Genomic DNA, 19,982 nt, shown 5'->3' with positions numbered 1-19,982 from the left:
CAAATGGAGTGTCTGGGTGACTCGGAAAGGAATGGAGAATGAGTTGTCGTTGTTTGGGACTAGGGGTTTGTGTTGGAAAAGGGTCTAAGGTATGTGTTTCTTCAGGAATCCATTGTAGGTTCTGATCAAAGGTATCAGGTGAACAATGGGTGTTATTCTATACATTACTGGAAGTTGGGATATTGACACTAGTGTCCACTGAGGTTTGTCTGAAGCTAATGTCCTGGAACACATTTGGGATCTGACTCTTCTTAGATGTTGTCAGGTATTTGGAGCCTAGGACAAAACTCAGAGAATGACTAACTTACTTGCTTCCCCCATGGAGTGGAAACATAGCTTCTTTGGCTTATTCAGAGCCAAAATATGGAACATGAGTAAATGAGGCCTTGCAGGAAAACAGCAGAAGTGGAAACTTTCTAAAATGGGGTCCCTTCAGCTTTCCTACTGTAGTGTTTTTGTTCTGTTTGCAGCTCTGTAGCATCTAATTCTGGTACCTTTTTATATTCTTACCCTGTGTGAAAGTTCATTACCCGGGATTCCCAGGAGACCTCTCCACGCGGATTTCTGTGGCTCCAGTACTGCACCTCTCCTTTCCCAGAACTAAAGGCTGAGCTGTTGTCATGTCCAGCCCTGCGCCCCATCTCAGGGCAGTATCCTGCTGCCTGCAGTCCAGTGCCTAAAAAACCTTTGGCTAAAAATTTTGCCCCTACCTTTATGGTGGTTATTTGTAAGGGAGTTAGCCCAGTTGTAGTTAGCAATCATAGATGGGAGAAGAACATTCCAAATTAGTCCTTAATCCATTTTCTAGCACCACTTCATGTTATGATTTGGGGTATATCGGCTGAGTCTCTGTTTTCGTCATTTATAAAATAATAACAAAATTGCCTTTAAGAATCAACTTTTATCGTCATCTAAATGAGTTGCCTTTCCCGCTACCCTTCCAACTTTTGTCTGTGGGATAAGCGTTTCAGAGAACATGAATAATCTATTTTTAGAGTTTAATTGTACAACTCTAAACTGGAGGTTAAGCTAGTGTATACATGAGTCATAATGTCTGTGTTTTCAAAATGTGTCATGAACTTCCTTAATGCATGGATTTATTCTCTTAATAGCACTAATGTTTCACAAAGTTATACTGTCATTTAAAAAACTTAAAACATCACCACATATTATAATGTTGTAATTTAACGAAAAGAACTATGAAGTCCTCCATTATAATGACACATCTGACAGAAACTGCATTTTGATATGAATCATCCCACCAACACAAAAGAAGTTCTATAAACAAAGATTACTCTCTTGTTCTTCTGTGAGAAATTAATACAAATTTGAAGGAAAATTATTAGTTTGCCCTGACGGTCTAAATACATATTTCTCCAGGAAAAATAAAATAGGGCTTAACCAATGCTTTTCTCAAATCAAATTTACTTCAAATACAATGATTCAACTAGAGCTATTTGGGATCATTAAATTCCTGCTTCAAAGTCACAATATCAAAAAGGGAAAAAAGTCTCAGAGACAAATTCTAAATTATAGATTATCAGGCTGAGACTTGACTATATGGAATCTCAGTGGCTGAAAATGCTTCCTTCTTAGTTGATAGATGTACAGCTCACCCTGGTCTTCTAGGATCCAGTGGTGGTCAACTGGGCTAAGCACCATACACATACAAAATGTGTAATAAATAGCACCTTCCCTTAGGTTGTTATAATCTTATTAATGATAATAACAAAAAAGACCAGTTTCCTTAAAATTTACATATCAAAGAGAAGATGTTTTAGGAAAACGACATGTTAATGTCAAGTATGTTGTAGAGGCAGCAAGTGCTGGATCTTCAACATTTACATCTACAGCCACCACCTTGATCTTATATTTTCTCAAACGAGTTAACCCTGTGAACTTCATTCCCCTTCAATTTAGTTTTTTTTTTTTAAGAAGCAGACTCAGCATGGCAGCATATCAACATTTGGAACTGTTCAACCACAAAAATTTGACTTTACAGTGTCTTTATCCTGCTTCTGTCCTTAGCGTAACTGTACTCTCTAATTCAACGGCCTTTTCTGGTGACATGCCTTCGTCTATTGTGCCTGGATCTCATAGTCAGTAAGTAAGTCTAATCAAAAGTAAACTTTCTAACTATTGATGAAAGTACAGAAACAGATTCTTTCTACTCTATATGACTTGGCTATTATACCAAAAAAAAAAAAAATCACAAAGTATGGTTAAGCCACTAACTAGGAGCTCAGAACCTGGGCTGCCCAGATAAGAATCACTCAGCCCATTAAACAACACATTGAAAACCAGTTACATAGCATTGTGATCTAAATGCAAATGCTTCATCATAGGCATCAAACTTCTTTGACCTTCTTTTGGATATCAATCACTATGTTAATCACCATATTATAAAAACTATGAAACTGTTATCAAAACCCTAAGATAAATTGCTGCTGTTGGTTGAGTAGTTGAACAATCACTTATAGATTTAGGAGGGACTATATGCTTTAGAATCAGATTAGTGGAATTCCAACCCCAGCCCTACTTTAGTCAAATTAATAAATATGTCGGTATCTCTGCTTCTTCATCTCTCTATATTGATAATAATCTTATCTACCTCAGAATATTGCACAAGTAAAATAACACATATACTAAGTTATTAGGATAGTGCTGTTCTATATAAAGTGCTTCATGTATTTTGGCTCTGATTATTGTCATTTTTTCTAATAAATTGTTACATTAATAATAATTTACTAGAGAGGGAGAAGTAGATACAGTTCCTTCTAAGTCAGATAAGCTCCTCAGAGAACTGAGACCTGAAAGACACAAAGGATGTTTTTAAATGGATTAATACAGAATAGACCAAAACAAGCCAGAAGAGCAGTTAGGAGCTGACAGCATTTGTAGGGAACAGGTAATGTGTGACTGAAATAAAGAGAAGAGGAGATAGATTAGAGATATATGTGATGTATATTGATACGTTGTAGGGTTGATAAGATGTTGAAATGAGTATATGAGCAAAATTGAAGGCCCTTGTTTTCTGGCTTAAGTAACATGGCTCATATTTTTCTTTATTGAAATGGGGCACATATCTAAGAAGGAAGCTGATGAGAAAATTGGAGGAAAATTAATTAATACAGTCTGGATCATAAAGAATTTATATATCTACAGGCTTTTTAAAATTTTTAATGTCTTTATTTATTTTTGAGAGAGAGAGAGAGAGAGAGAGAGAGAGAGAGAGACAGCGTGAGCAGGGGAGGGGCAGAGAGAGAGGGAGACACAGAATCTGAAGACAGGCTCTAGGTTCTGACCTAGCTGTCAGCACAGAGCCCGATGCGGGGCTTGAACCCATGATCTGTGAGATCATGAACTGAGCTGAAGTCAAACGCTTAACCGACTGAGCCACCCAGGCGCCCCATGGCTGTTTTTATTTTTTTAAGTATTTAAATTTTTAAATTTTTTTTTTTTGAGAGAGAAACAGAGAGAGCTAGTGGGAGAGGGGCAAAGGGAGAAGGAAAGAGAGAAACCCAAGCAGGCTCCACACTGTCGACACAGAACCTGATGTGGGACTCAAATCCACAAACTATGAGATAATAAGCCTCAGCCGAAACCAACAAGAGTTGGATGCTTAACCAACTGAGCAACCTAGGTGCCCCTTTTTTAAAGTATTTAATCAATGCTTACTGGGACCAGGCAGGTAACCTAAATGAAGAAAATGGATTTGGTCTGACTGTGACAAATTGGATAACACTTGCTAGACTGACCCTTGCCATGCTAGAATGTAGGATTGATGTTGCTAAAGCTTCCTTTTTTTTTTTTTCAAGAGAACTTACAATCTAGGCTTTAAAAACTCTAAATAATGGTATGCAGCGTATCTTTAATTATGTGATTCCCCAAATGTGGTTCACTTTCATCCAAAGATTTCTTGATTGTGACTTATCATACAGATTTATCCAGACACTCATCTATCTATTCAAAGCATATTAATTAAATATTCCTTAGTGTCAAGATCTGTTGCAGGTGCTGGTTATACATGAATGGGTCATCTGAGGATATGTTGTAGTTGGCATTGTGGAATTTAAAAATATTGTCCAAGAAAATTACATAATGAAAAGAAATCAATGGTTTGATTAGGTGCCTATGGAAATGTGATCTAAGGAATGCCTCATAGAAAGGAAGAGAATCAGGAGGAATTTGTATCACAGAAAATGATAAACTAGTTTTAAGAAAGATTCTGTAGTTAACAGAGACAAAAGTGACAAAAAGACAACAAATGCATAAAAATGTGTAGTTGGTTTAGTAATAAGTGTGTCAATGGAAACTTAGAGAAAACAAAACGGCTTCAGTGGGGGGAAAAAAGGAACAGAAACCATATTTTAGTCATTGGAAGTGGAGAAATGGGCATGATGACCGTAGTTTATTATTTCTAGAGGCTTGTTTAAGAAAGAAAGTACAGAAATTATGCCATAAGTGGTTGGAAATACAGGATTAAAAGAATAATTCATCCTTAAGATGTGAAAATATTTGAGCATGTTTTATATAAAGTTAGCAAAAAGAGAGGGATTATGATAAAGTGAGTGGTGGGGAGAGGAGTTATGAACTAGAATTTCTGAAGAGACTACTGCTTTCTAACAACCAAGAAACTTCTTTCCCCTGATTTTTTCTATGACCACCAAATTTTAGTTTCCTGGGTGACTTATACCACTGCTACTCTTGATTATTGCTTCTGGGACTACTCGAATTCATTCACGAAAGATGAAAACATCATATATATATGTGTATATATTATATACATAATATACGTGAGAGAGTGTGGATTTTATCAAATTATACCTCAGTTTAAGAATATATAGTGACAGTGCCAAGAAAATATAACTTGTGAGGTGTTTCAGCAGTCACCTACACTTTCTCCATGTGTCATTTGTCCGTCTACCCATCCATCCATCCGTCCATCCATCCAAAAAAACCCCACAGTTTTTAAGGACCTGCCTGCCTCCAAGCTGGAAAGTACCCGAATAGAGACGTGATTAGAACACACCTGCAACAAGCCCCTTTGACAGCAAGTGCAAAACCCTTATTCCCCCTGTACTGGGAGATCTCTTCAGACAAGAATCGGATCTTATTTATATTTCTGGACACAATTCTTGGCATAAAACAGGCCTTACATACATTTCTTACCGACGTATGATCTGACTACTGTCTTCCTCTCCAGCTTCATTCCTCACCTCTGCCTCTTAATCATGAGTCTTCGGCTTCATAATCACGTCAAGCCTTTCCTTAGCACCTCGGCCACTGTTCTTCCTCTGGACTCTAGTATCCTTCCTCAGAAATTCTATGAGTGTCTAATCCATATCCGTTACTTCTTAGCTTCAGTATGAATCCTCAGAATTCCTGACCACATTATCTAAAAGGAGCCATTACCTTTCTCAGATTTTGCCATGTTTATTCCTTTATAAATTTTTGTACAAATTGCAAACTCATCCTGTGGAGGTTCCCTCTCCCAAGTATCAACTCATCTCCAGAATCTACCACCATTGTTTAATCTCCAGAGCCTTAAGGTGGATTGTTTTGTTTTGTTTTGTGTCATGTTGTTTACTTTTGTCTGAGTTCACAATCATTATCTGCAGAAAGGTTAATGCACTGGAAGATTATGACTTCTTAAAAAATTCTGAAAAGACTATATCCCTAGAAAAGTGCATATTTCTTTAGGCATTTTCTTAAAAAGGAGACATTAAAACTATACATTCTAATAATAATAGTAGTCTTCAAAATAAAAAGGTATTGAGATAGACTTCCCACAACTTCCTTTGTAAGACTGCTTTTCAGCTCTTTTGTTTTTTGCAAATTTCTATTTCTTGCTCAACTCACTTGAGGAAGCCTGTGAAGATGGAGAGCTAAGAAACTTAGAGGGAGAAGCTTAAACATTAGGAGTATCTGACTCATTGACTAAAACACTGCAAAAAGTCTGCAATAGCAATACAGGTACATATGGTTAGAAAATGGTTGAGTTAAAAACTCACAACTTTCTCAATCAGAATGATCCTGTATATCACCCATTTTTCTTTTTCTTAATTACAGTTTTATACTTCAAACTTACAAAAATGATTAGTGTACATTATGAGCTAATTACTTTCCAACTTCATTTTAATTAATGATGCTATTTTTGGAGATACCAGAGCAGTGACACACATAACTCACATAGCTTTGATGTTTATATTTTTGTTACTCTCTTTTTAACTCAAATGACTGTTTTATTCCCTTCAAATTTATAAAAATCAGGGCTCCCATGGGCTCCAACTTAGTATGCTAAGCTTTATTTTAGAGCAGATTTTTGTAGTGGAGAACATTAGAGGTTTATAATAGCTAAGTCAGCAGACCTTTAACTATAGTTATAATAAAGGGCATCTCAAGCGGAGAGATCATGCTCTCAAAAACCTCCACAGTAATATCTCCAAGCTAAAGAGGAACAAGAGCCCCTGATTGGCACTTTGTTACTTGAATGGTCCCCCACTGATGAGGCAGAAAGGACATTAAGGATGATTTTAGCACAATCTAAAATCCCACTGATGCCAAACTTAAAGCGGTGAAAGCCATAATGCCATTTCTAAAATGTGCTCTGGCATCAGGCAGGCTCTGCTCCCCGAGACACCCAGGACTTCTTCCTCCCACTTATTACTTGTAAAAGGCCCTCTTCATCATTAGGTCTCCTGTCTCGCACTGCTCAAGACAAACTAGGGAATAATCTTCATTTATATGCAGCCCGGTCTTTCTGCTGCTGGTGCCACAATATAAACGGGTTTTATTAAAAATTAAAAATATTGGTTTTACTCTCCATCAGGATGAAAAGTGAAGTCTCATTCTGGTTTTCAGTCCTGTTTCCTCACTGCCATCCTTCTTGCATTGTACCTCAGACACTGCTATTAACAGATAGGCCACATTCCCAGAGACCTTAAATTATGTCCGCCTTTCCTGAGCTCTCAGTCATGAGACAGTAACAGAAGGCAGAGGACTTTTCAAAGGCTGGGGAAGGAGATGCCAGGCTCCGCTGGGATTAACCCTCTTTCTTGATCTCGTGTCAGAATGACGCTGAGAAAAATATACGTGGTGTCTTATCGTCTTACAGCACACGGCTCTTAAAAGTCGAAAAGGCTATTATACACTGAAGAAAGTTAAAGGCCCAGAGAATTACTCCACAGTCTTCGACTCTCTTTAAAAACATAAACATCACAAGGCATATTCTGGACGGTGTTCCCATGGACGACATTTGTCTGCTGCATCGCATGCTTGTTTCCCTTTTGTGGTGTTAACTTGCGGGCTCCTGTTGGTATTTTTGGAAAGCAGAGGAGCATGTATTTTGTTAGTTGCCAAAACTGGCTCCACAGAGCAGCACGCTTCACAATTTGAAGGTTAAATTCCCTTCAAAGAGACTTGTTGGAGCTGCTCTTCTCACTCCTATTAACTAGTGGAACTGTCTGACCTTTATAAGTGCAAGTCAATATTCACACTGTCAGAGGAGTATCAGTGGGAGTAATCTTTTCAGTCCCAGAGAGAAACAGTTTGCCACAGGCAGATCATGACTAGAGAAGGGGAGTTGGTGAGCAGTGACATAAAACACTTTTAAGTGAATTCAAACAATGTCTTTGACACAGCTTGGAATTCTATTCAATTTTAGTTGTAACGGTGCCTACTGGTCCCTCTAAACGGCAAAGGTATCATTTTGAAATAATAAAGACAGAAAATGTGAAATGAAGCCTGTTAAATGGGCTCATCCCTTTTTATTCACACCTCTGAGAACACGGTGGCTTTTGTCCCCAGAAATATGCATCTCTGATAACCATTCAGAAATGTGCATTATTATTTTTAATGAGCATCAGTAATTCTTTTCTCCCTCCAAGCAAGACCTAATACTGGGGTGACATTTTAATAAACTTGGCAAGAGAATTACATATGCTTTGCCTTTTGTACCCCAAATTGCCATCAGTTTAACTTCAAAGCAATTTTTTTCAAGTTAGTCATTTTTCTACTGTGACATTCACAAAATAAAAGGAAGAAAGGGAGCACTGTAGTATTGGCTTAAATTTTGGTTGGCTTTCTCTTCATTAATACATCATCATAATTCTATTTGTAATCAACTTTGCTATTACAGAGCTTATTTTAATAAAAACATCTTAATAAAAATATAAGCATAGGTTTATTTTAAAATACTGAATGAATTATTTATTTTTCTTACCAATAGATAGAATGAATATATCATAGGAACAAAAAGCAATATTGACAACTACTTAAGTATGTTGTTAGTGGCATCAGTGAAAAAAATCTGAAACTATTTCATGGGTGTAATAGAATTGGGCAAATAATTTAAAATATCAATATTATTGGGAATTAAAATCATTGTGAAAAAAGGGATATATGATAGGAAATGGAAGGAAGAGAAAGAAACCCTCTGGCTTTTTAATTTGAGTTAGAGACAGAATAAAATTACAATTTTATACATATGTATAACACATATATGTACACATACATATTAATATAATTCTAAACATATTGGAATGTAACTTTATGATTATATAACAAAGTACTCAAATACTGGAATGAGTTGACAGAGATGAGATGTTAAAAAGTTGTCTCATTGGCTAGATTTAGGAGATATGAAGCATCAAAATAAATAATAAAAATGAATAGGGGTGCCTGGGTGGCTCAGTCAGTTAAGTGTCCAGCTTCAGCTCAGGTCATGATCTCACAGTCCATGGGTTCGAGCCCTGCATCGGGCTCTGTGCTGACAGCTCAGAGCCTGGAGCCTGCTTCGGTTTCTGTCTTCCTCTCTCTCTGACCCTCCCCTGCTCATGCTGTTTCTCTGTCTCTCAAAAATAAATAAAAAACATTAAAAAATTTTAAAAATATGATAAAAAATAATATTGAATTACAAACCAATCCACTAATTTAGACTAATATTTTTAAAAATTAAAATTAAGAGGGATATAGACATAACTATCTCATTTGCAAAAATCAGTAAGTCCCACTGCATGGTTAAATATAGAAGAAATTACAGAGATAACACAATGCCATTTCACAACCATGGTAGCAGTAATGGACTCAGGAAAAAGTCATCAGTAGATGCTAAAAACCCGGGGTAAGGTATCTTTGAAACACAGGATACTCGTGCAGGTTCAATGTATCATTTCAAAAAGTATTTATTACCTACAAAAGGAAAAAGTACCTTTTCAATGGTTAAATCTGGTAAAGACCACTTGAATCAAATGGCTAAACTTAATATCACTTATCATACAAATTCATATCATATAATTTGCAATATGATAAACTAATCACTCAAGTAGCAATCTCACTTAAATTTCTTAACCTGTATCTAAACATGAAAAACAAATTGAAGAAACAATTAGAAAACCCAAATTAAGAGACATTCTGTAAAACAATCTGGAATAGACTACTGAAAAATATCAAAATTCTAGGGATACCTGGGTGGCTCAGTCAGTTCAGCATCAGTCTTGATCTTGTGGTCCATGGGTTTGAGCCTGTGTTGGGCTCTGTGCTGACTGTTCAGAACCTGGAGCCTGCCTCAGATTCTATGTCTCCCTCTCTCTCTGACCCTCCTTTGCTCCCACTCAGTCTTTTTCTCTCCCCCTCTCTCTCAAAAACAAACAAACATTTTAAAAATATCAAAATTCTATACTTTTTGGAAAAAAATCTGTAAGAAGCTGTAATTTATAGGAAGTTAAAGAATATGTGGCAACTACATGAAATGTGTAATCCTTATTTTGCTTTCTGGATCTTAAAGGTTTATAGAATACACTATTGGGATAATTGATAGTGGGCAGAATTTAATATAGACTATATTAGATAATAGTATTGTATCAATGTTAAATGTCCTTTCTATGACAATTTTATGTAAGAGAATGTCCCTGTTTTAGATGATTAATGTTTCATACTGAATTAGAGATGAAATGTCACAATATTTGCAACTAATTCTAAAATGGTTTATTAAAGAATATGATAGAGAAGAGAGAGACTGAGAAAGAAAGTTGGGAATGAGAGAAAGGGAGAAAATGAGTAAAATATTAACAGTTGAGGGGCACCAGGATGGCTTAGTCGATTAGGTGTCAGACTCATTTCAGCTCAGGTCATGATGTCATTGTTTGTGAGTTTGAGCCCTATTTTGGGCTCTGCACTAATGACACAGAACCTGTTTGGGATTCTTTATTCCCCCTCTCCCACTCTCTCTCTCAAAAATCAATAAATAAACTTTAAAATAAATTTAAAAATATGTATTAACAGTTGTCACATAGAGGGTGATGGCCTTTGTTCTTCAAACATGAAAAAGTTCCTGTAATTTTTTGATAAGTGTATAGTCTTTCAGCATAAATTTTGTAAAAGAATTAAAAAGTACAGTGATTTTTTGTTTTGTGTCTTTCATAAAAGAATAAAAAGAACTGTATAAATGTTGGGCATATGTTACATAATATAATGTAGTACTTAGAATAAAAGGTCTAATGATGATTTCCTGATAAAATATACCTTTTTAATATAGAAAGTTCAAATAACTATAGAAATTTAGACTTGCAAGGGTTTTGAGAGTCAGAGAAAATATAGAATATAAATTCCCACTTTCTATATGTTAGCTTTTTGATCACCTTTTGCTTTCCTATATCTTAAATCACTCTCCATTGTTTTTCCAATCAGCATTTAACATGCTCTACTTTTCCCCAAATTAAGATAAAATAAACCCCTTTTCTCAACCCAAAGCCTACCTCTAGATACCACTTATACAGCTCTCTTCCTTCATACATTACCTACTCACTTTTTTCACCTGAGCACTCTTCCACACGTGGACCTTAACCCTCTCCTGAAATGGCTTTTGTCCAGGACACCATGGCTTGAACGTTGCTTGATCCAGTGGGTACTTTGAAGCCCTTTCTTGCTTACTCTCCAGAGATCATTTGACAAGGTTAACTTCTTCCTTCAGGAGGGAAAAATCAAAAGAAAAAAAATTTCCCCTAGCATCCACATTTCTTTTCTTATTTTAGGTCTTTTATTGTCAGTCTTCTTTGTGGATTCTGTAGCTGCCCTGGTTCCTTAAATGTTTGTGACTGACAGATGTCTGTCCTAGTGGTGTTTAGTATTTGGATAGTTCATCTGATCTTATGTTTTCAATAACTATCTATATGCTGGTATCTACAAAACCCAGTAAGAGTAAATGTCTGTCCTAGTTCAAAACTTTTATATCCATTTTACTATAAATTATCTTCTTTTGAATATCTTGTAGGTAGCTGAAATTGAACATGTCCATATTTTATGATTATATTAATCTCCATGCTAATGGAATTGTTTTATATTCAAAAATATTTATGAAGTGCCTACCATATACCAAGTTATTTTCTAGGAGCTTGGTGTATATCAGGCAAAAAAAGAGATAGATTCTTGACCTAACAGAAGTTACATTTGATTGTCCAGACCAGAAATCTCAATGGCATCTTTAATGTATTTCTGTTCTTCACTGTCCCATGAAATCAGATATGGCTTGGATTAACTTTCAGTGTGTTCATTTCTCTCTGAGAATAACATATTCCTATTCTCTTTTGTCTATAATATTAAGTATTCACTAGAATCTCATGCCAAGAAGTTTAAAAACATGCTAATTGATCGATTGCAACTTCATATCAGTAGCCATGCTTCTGAAAACCAGCCCTTTAGTAGCAACCAATTATCAATGCCATAGTTCACACACTCACCTCCTGAAAGTCTGCCAAGTCCTGAATATTTTATTTTATTTTATTTTATTTTGCTTCTGAAAGCTATATAAGATCAGCAGTTTGTTTTCTTCAAAGGTACGATGTCTCACCAAGGAAGAATTTATCTTAATTTTCCCAATACTGAAAGTTGACATCCTTTCTAATTCCACTCTCATTATCATTACTCTAAACTATATATTAATGATATCCACATGAGTTATTGAAAAAGCTCTTTCGTTGGTCCAACTGGCACTATCTTTTTCTCTTTAATCCATTCTTCAAATCTCAAATAGTTCATTCTGTGAGGCCAGTATTACCTTGATGTCAAAACCTGGAAGATAAATCACAAGAAAATAAAATTAGAGATTAATATCCCTTATGAACATAGATGAGGAAATCCTGAACAAAATACTAGCACACTGAACCCAATAACATATAAAAATGATTATACTTTATAACCAAGCAGTGTATATATAACTTGGAATGATGGACTGGTTTAACTTATCAAAATCAATGTAATCCATATTAATAGAATAAAGGACAAAACAACATAGTCATCTCAACTGATGCAGAAAAGGCATTTGACAAAATCCAATACCCTTTCATGATAAAAACACTTGACAAGTTAGAAATAGGAGGAAATTTCCTCAATTTTATAAGGGATTTATGGAAAACCTACAGAAAACATCATAGTTAATGTCAAAGAACAAATGCTTTTCTTCTAATATCAGGAACAAGAAAAGGATATCCATTATTGCTAGTTCTTCTATTTAGTATTGTATTGGATGTTCTAGCCAGAAGAATTAGTGAAGAAGAAATAAACAGCATGAAGGTTAGAAAGAAGTAAAACTATCTCTATTTATACCTCATGGATGATATCGTTTATAGATGTAAAATCCAGGGTAATCCACAACAAACCAACCAACCAACCAACCAAAAAAAAGCAATCTTAGAATTAATAAATGGGTTTAGCAAGGTTCTATGGTATAAAATTAATACAGAAAAATCAATTGTTTTCTGTACACATCCAATTAACAGTTTGGAAATGATATTAAGAAAACAATTCCATTTAAAATAGCATCCAAAAGAATCAAAAACTAACTAAAGAAGTACACGTCCTATACACTTGAAACTATAGAACATTATTGAAAGAAAATAAATATGACCTTAAAAAAATGAAAAAATTCATGTTCATAGATTGGAAGATTTAATAACGTTAAGAGAGCATTATACTCCATTTCTACAGATTTGTCACAATCATTTAAAAAATCCCAGCTTCTTTTGTTTCTTCTTCAGAATTGACATATTGATCCTATAGTGAAAACCATCTTGATAAAGAAGGACAAATCTCACGAATTTATATTTCCTGATTTAAAAACTTAGTACAAAGTTACAGCAATCAAAACACACTGTAGTACTTGCATAAGGGTAGATATACATATATAAAGCAATGAAATATAATTAAGATTCCAGAATTAAACCCATACAATATGCCAAATAATTTTAAACAAAGGTTCCAAAACATTTTATAGGGGGAAAATGGTTTCTTTAATAACTGAATATCAACATGCCAAAGAATGATGTTAGATCCTTACCTCACTCCCTATACAAAAATAAATTCAGAATGGATACACAACCGTAATCCAAGAGCTTATATTATAAAATTCTTAGGATAAGACAAAGGGGAATATCTTTTTGACCTTGGATTGTACAATGATTTCTTATATATGACAAAAAGAATAAGTGACAAAAGAAAAGATAAACTGGACTTCATCAAAATAAAAACTTTTATTCTTCAAAGGATATCATCAAGAAAGTGAAAACATAAGAGACTTGTATCCAGAATACACATAGACCATTTTATCTCAACAATAAAAAGGCAACTCAATTTAAAAATGGGTGAAGACTTGAAATTTCTTAGAGGAAATATTGAAATGATCTGCAAGCACATGAAAAAGGCTCAATATCATTAGTCATCAGGGGAATGCAAGTCAAAACCACAGTGAGATACTGCTTTATGCCCTTAAAATGATTTTTTTAAAAATTTACAGACACACAATAACAAGGTTCGCAGGACTGTGGAAAATAACTCTCATAGACTGTTGGTGGAAATAAAAAATTATGCAGCCACTTTGAAACAGTTTGTTTCTCAAATTGTTAAATCTAGAGTTTCCACATAACCCAGCAAACCTACTCCTAGGTACATACTGAAGATAAATGAAAAAAAAAAATCTTGTGCATGATATTCAAATCAGCATTGTTACAATAGCCAAGAAGTAAAAGAAAACACAAATGTTCATCAACAGATAATGGATTAGCAAATGTGGTATATTTCCAGCCATACAAAGGAATGAAGTTCTGTTCCATGCTACAACAGAGATGACCCTTGAAAACAATGATGCTAAGTGAAATGATCCAGTCATAACACTTTGCATATTTTATGGTTCATTGTATATGAAATGTCCATACTAGTCAAATGCATAGAGACAGAAATAGATCAGTGGTTGTTAGGGGCTGAGTAGAAGGAGGAATGCAGAGTGAGTGCTAATGATCATGAGGTTTCTTTCTTAGAATGATGAAAATGTTCTGGAATTAGTGATGATGGTTGAACACTCTGCAAATTTCTTAAAAAATGGTGAATTGTACATTTTAAAGAATGACTTTTATGGTTTGAATGCATTTCTCAATAATGCTGTGATAAAAATAAAACCAACCCAAAGCAATTTGTCTAAAATGAAAGTGTAACCTTATTAAATCTAATTTTTTTAATGCTTTCTAGTGGCCTCATCTTGTCTTTATGATAATTTCAAAGACCTTGGCAAGAGCGTCTTGTACTCTTTAATGGTGATATCTTTGTAACTCTCACTGCATTTCTGGTCATTCCCCACCCCAACGATAGATACAGCAAACTCTATGTTTCTGTCCTGTTAATCCTCCTTCAAGTCGATACCTCTTGAATTTTCACTTCTCTACACTCTGTTCTTCAAGCAGTCTCTTCATCTTTCACTCTACTATGAAATCCTCCTTTCCCCACCATCCATTATTAATAGGTTAAGTATGCTTATTCAATTATTCCAAAGGTGCTAATAGGTAGTGTACTTTACTGTAATTGTTGGCTTCCTTTTGTGTCTCTCCCACTGTACTGGAGATCGACAAGGGCAGAGATTGTCTCTTCTATTCTTCTTTTCATTCCCTATGCTATAAGTAACAAAATACATATTTGTTGGATGAATGTATCAATGAATGAGCTCAGATTAATGTTATTATCTGAATACTTTTTTGTGTGATGATTTTAGTAATAGTTCTAATTAATGAAGCTGGATGTTTTTTATGAAATATAAATTTCTTCTTACAAAAATCAATTTTCTTTTGTTTACCATATTTATGATATTGCAAAATTGATGCCTTGATGGAACATATAGTAGGACCATCCTCTGGCTAGATATCTAACCACCCCGATCATCTGTGTCTTCATAGGCATCATTATCCTTCATTAAACAGAATGCTTAAGCATCTGAATAATTAATTTCTGCTTAATAAAACTGATAATATAAATTTGCACAGCATCATATTGCTTAAAGGATGGACAAAAATCTGAGGGTTTTTTTTTAATGACTATATTCTTCCCTTTAAGCCTCTAAAACTTATTTTGGTCAAGCAAGTCAGATTCCAATAGCCTGTGTCTGCTCAAAGTCAGCTTTGTGGAGAGCAAGATTCCATAGGCCTCTTCATGGTTCCCAAGTCAGCTTTGCCCCATTTGTTATAATAAAAGTATTAGTGTGGGGCTCCTGGGTGGTTCAGTCTGTTAAGCATCTGACTTCACCTCAAGTCATGATGTCACAGTTTATGAGTTCAAGCCCTGCATTGAGCTCTGTGCTGACAGCTCAGAGCCTGGAGCCTGCTTCAGATTCTGTGTCTCCCACTCTCTGCCCCTTCCCCCACTTGTTCTCTCTCTCTCTCTCTCTCTCTCTCAAAAATAAATAAACATTTAAAAAATAAATACAAACATTTGTATTGACTTGTATTTTCAGATGGGCTATGTTATTAAAACAGACAGCCATAAAGATGGTAGGACGTTTACTTAAAAACAATAGCCAGTTTTCCATCTAAATAATGGAAATTATTTAATGATCCTTGATTAGTAATTAGTGATTTGTTAGATGATGCTTAGTTGATGATTAGTTATAGGTTAAATTTAGCAGGTGTATGAGGGTTCTCCAGAGAAACAGGACCAATAGAACTGAGAGAAAGAGAGAGTTTCAATTTATTATAAGTAATTGGCTTATGCAATTGTGGAGTATAAATCCTCATATCTACAGTCAATCAGCTGGAGACCCAGGAGAGCTAATGGTGTAGTTCCAGTCTAATGGCCCGTAGACTTGAGACTCAGTAGAGCTAATGTTTCAGTTTGAGTCAAAAGACAGGAAAATAACTGGTGGCCCAGCTAAAAAGTAGTCAGGAAAGAGGATTTCTCCCCCCACCCCGTTTTGGAGACGGCCAGGGCCAGTCTTTTGTTTTTATTCAGGCCTTGTTTGAGGCCTGCTCACATTAGGAAAGCCCACTGGCTTTAAGCAGGGTATTGATTTAAATGTTAATGAATCCAAAAACACTCTTACAGAAATCCCTGTAATAATGACTGACCAAACACCTGGGCAACCTTTGGCCCTGTCAAGCTAATGTATAAAATTAACCATCACAATAGGTGTTTATTACGTGTAACTACTAGGCATTTTCCTTTTTGTTATTATTTTTTATTTTTACTTTTTGAGGAGAGCTGTTGGTAATAGGTGGAATTCTTTGTGCTCCCATTTTCAGATTGGTATCTATCTTAGGCAGAGTTCTAAGATGAGCCCCAGTTAATCTTGCTTCATAAAACCACCTCCCATTGAGTATGAACTGAACTCGTGACTTGCTTCTGGCCAATAGAATTCGACAAAGGTAATTGGAAAGTCATTCCCTTGATAATGTTATACTACATAATATTCTGCTGTAGCAGATTGAAGTAAGAGTTTCTGCTAGCTTTGAAGAAGTAAGCTGCGTTGTTATGAGAAAGCTAAGTGGCAAGGGACCCCAAGGGCCCCTGGTTGCTGAGAGTGACACCTGGCTAACAGCCAGCAAGATACACTCCTACAACCACAGCAAACCAAAATCTTCCAACAACTATGCGAGCAGCCTGGCAAACAACAAGAATGCAACCTGTGACCTGTTGAGCAGAGGACCCAGTTAAACCACTCCTAAACTCCCAACCCATGAAAATCATGAGATAATAAGTATATGTTGTTCTAAGCCTCTAAGTTTGTAATGATTTGCTAAGCAGCAATGGATAACCAATTCTGTGTTCCTGCCACCAAACTCTTCTCTAACCTTGGTATGAAAACTATTGTGGTTGTCATATTTTGAAATGTGGACAGGCAGACAGCATTTAATTAAGAGTTAATAAAACAAACATAGAATGTCCAAAAATTGGAATGAGAGGTGAAACCTGTGTGGAGCTGAGCTGAAAAAAAAAAAAAAAGAAAAGAAAAGAAAAGAAAAAAATCCCAGACTGATAAGCAGTACAGATTTGACTCAGACATTTAAAAGGGAACAAAAGCATGTTGCCAACAAGTGCACAGTGTATTCAAGTATAAGGGATAAGGAAATGGGCATATTTTGATATCTAAGCAGACTATTTATGTTACCAAGTTTGTAAACTCATAGCAAGGGATTGGCTTCCAGGCACAACATTCAAATATCTAACAAATGATAACTGCACAAAGTCAGGGCTCTATTCTAATAAATGCCAGAAGTCTTAGCAAGCAGAAACAGGATTTAGGTCCATTAATGACAGTTTCTTATGAGAACTGGGATAGAATATAACAAAGTCTAAGGCTCCAGTGTCTGTGCTATCGTTACTTTTAGTTAGATTTGTTTCAGAGAGTTCTGTATGTCTCCCTAAACCGGGACTGAAGATCTATCACTGACATTTAACAACAAAGCCAAAGTGCATGTAAGTACAGGATAGAGTACAAATATATTCATACATTAATAAAATGTCCCTTTTGCTCCTTCGAGCAACCCATAGTTCTTAAGGAGGAGGACTTCCCTGAGAGACGCTAGCTCCCTGACTAGCACTGAGTATAGCCATCGTGTGGGTCCGAGTGGGGAGAAGAGGGTTGCACTGAAAGACAGAGTTGAGCCCAAGCCCATGTCTCTGATCAACAATATTCAGCAAACATCCATAGCAACATTCCAAAATTCTCTCACAAGATGACTTAATGAAAAGTATCAGCAGTTGGTCACTTCTCACCCCATTCTAAACAGAATCAGTCCACACAATGTTTGACTGTCCATCTTTTTAACTATAATTTTTTTCCTCTCATTTTTCTAACAAACCCATGTACCTCTCTTTACCTTATTCAATGAGCAACTCTAGAGTTTCTTTGACACTCTTAAGATGTGTATTTATTTGATTCAAAGCATTATGTGAAATAGTTACATAAGTTGCTAAATGTTTGCTGAGGAATCTTCAGTATAAACTCATTTTCAAGTCATCTCTGAATACCAAGAGAGTACATCAACAATATAAGCATGCAGGAACATCTGTATGGAAAAATCAACGTAGGATTATTTTGCATTTTAGAACTCCCTGTCTCAGGTCAGTCTGGTCCTGGAAAAAGAACTGAACATTTCAAATGGCCACAGCTTAGAATAAAAGGGATGCAGAGTGTAATGATGAGGTGCCAAAGCCCAGCTCTGTGTGATGCCAGCATTTACTAAGATTCTTATTTAGAATCAGATCAAATGTTAAAAACTTAAGCATCATATTCCAAACTCCCTATGATCTGGACAAACTATATGTTTCTAATCTTAAATATGACTTTTTATTTTTTCTATTATGCTCTATCCTTTTGTTTCATTTATATGTGTTTTTTTCTGTTCTTTTTGTCCAGAATGACATTTAAGAAAATTTTTAGTGTTTATTTATTCTTGAGAGAGAAAGAGAGAACACAAGCAGAGGCTGCAAAGGAAAGAGGGAGGCACAGAATCTGAAGCAGGCTTCAGGCTCTGAGCTGTCAGCACAGAGCCCATGCAAGGTTTGAACACACAAACCATGGTTTCATGACCTGAGCTGAAATCAGACACTTAACTGATTGAGCCACCCAGGCGCTCCTGTCCAGAATGCTTTTTAACTGATGTTGCATGCTAGAAATACTTCATTTTCCCTTAAGTTTTACATCTTACATTCTGCCTAAAGACATGGTCAAAATATTTTTGTCCCTAAATAAATGCATACTAAATACTCTTCTTGCTTTAAACTATTTCACTGTCTCTCTTTATACCAAAAATCACCTTACAGTATTATTGCCAGCAAGATAGTTGACTAGATATCCTGGAAAAAATTCTCCTCCCACTGTAGACATCCTAAAAATGCTAAGTAAAATATAATGACAAACTTTGTGCTCTTAAGAAAGTAAGTGAAGGCTACAAGTGGTAAAAGTGATGAAGTAGAAAACACATTTGTTATGATGCTGAAACCACAGGTGACTTAGATTGTTTGCAGATCTTATTAACTTAGAATCTAGGGAAAATAACATCTTTCATGAGATTTCACATGTGGAGGTCTTTCTTCTTTCATTGGGGATTGAAATTTATTATTTATATTACCTATATGGTTCAAGAAATCCTAAGTTGAAACATTAGTTTAAAAGTTGTTATTGCCTAGTGGTGCCTAACAGAAAAGAGAATAAATATTCTCTGAAGGGATTCAGCCTCAATTCAGGGCACATAGATTCCCACATGTAAAACCCTGCCAAAGCTGAGCTCACAATACAAAATTTCCAAAAGTAGAAATAAACAAGCCCCACAATTAAGAATCAGTAGGAATAACAAGAAACTAAATGAAGAACTCCAAAAACAACACAGACTGAAAACTTGGAAACAGAATAGAAGCTAAGTGTGCTTAAAAGATCTAACTAAATAAAATAGCTGAGTAAATAAAAAGATACTTTGAAAACATACCTAAAATTATTCAAAAAGGGAAAAAAGTGGCATTCACACTTCATCTGTAGGAGAAAAATATTCCAACTGGAACAACGGTTTCAATGTATGATAAGATATGATGAAAGTACTAGAAGAAATCATGGAAGAATATTTTATAAAGAAAAAAAGATTGAAAAATTTCTCTATAGAAAAGTTGAAAACTTCTGCATGGTAACATACAACAACAACAAAATGAAAAGTAAAATAACAAAATGGGGGAAA

At 35.4% G+C, this 19,982-nt stretch overlaps 1 long non-coding RNA gene across 2 annotated transcripts in view; it reads left to right on the top strand.

Annotated features, from left to right (window-relative positions):
- Positions 1-19,982, top strand: part of LOC115301954 — a 156,916-nt gene that overhangs the window by 15,136 nt on the left and 121,798 nt on the right. Inside the window, exon 5 of one of the 2 annotated variants that reach the window (XR_003913369.1) lies at positions 2,029-2,103. The exons of the other annotated variant lie outside the window; for it this stretch is intronic. This is a non-coding gene — a long non-coding RNA (uncharacterized LOC115301954). Of the gene's footprint in view, positions 1-2,028; positions 2,104-19,982 lie in introns of those variants that run through there. 2 annotated transcript variants of the gene reach the window in all.

This window comes from Suricata suricatta, chromosome 9 (genome assembly GCF_006229205.1).
Source record: "Suricata suricatta isolate VVHF042 chromosome 9, meerkat_22Aug2017_6uvM2_HiC, whole genome shotgun sequence".
Taxonomy (NCBI): Eukaryota; Metazoa; Chordata; class Mammalia; order Carnivora; family Herpestidae; genus Suricata; species Suricata suricatta.
Note: the sequence above shows the minus strand (reverse complement) of the source record. Positions and strands in the feature narration are given on the sequence as shown.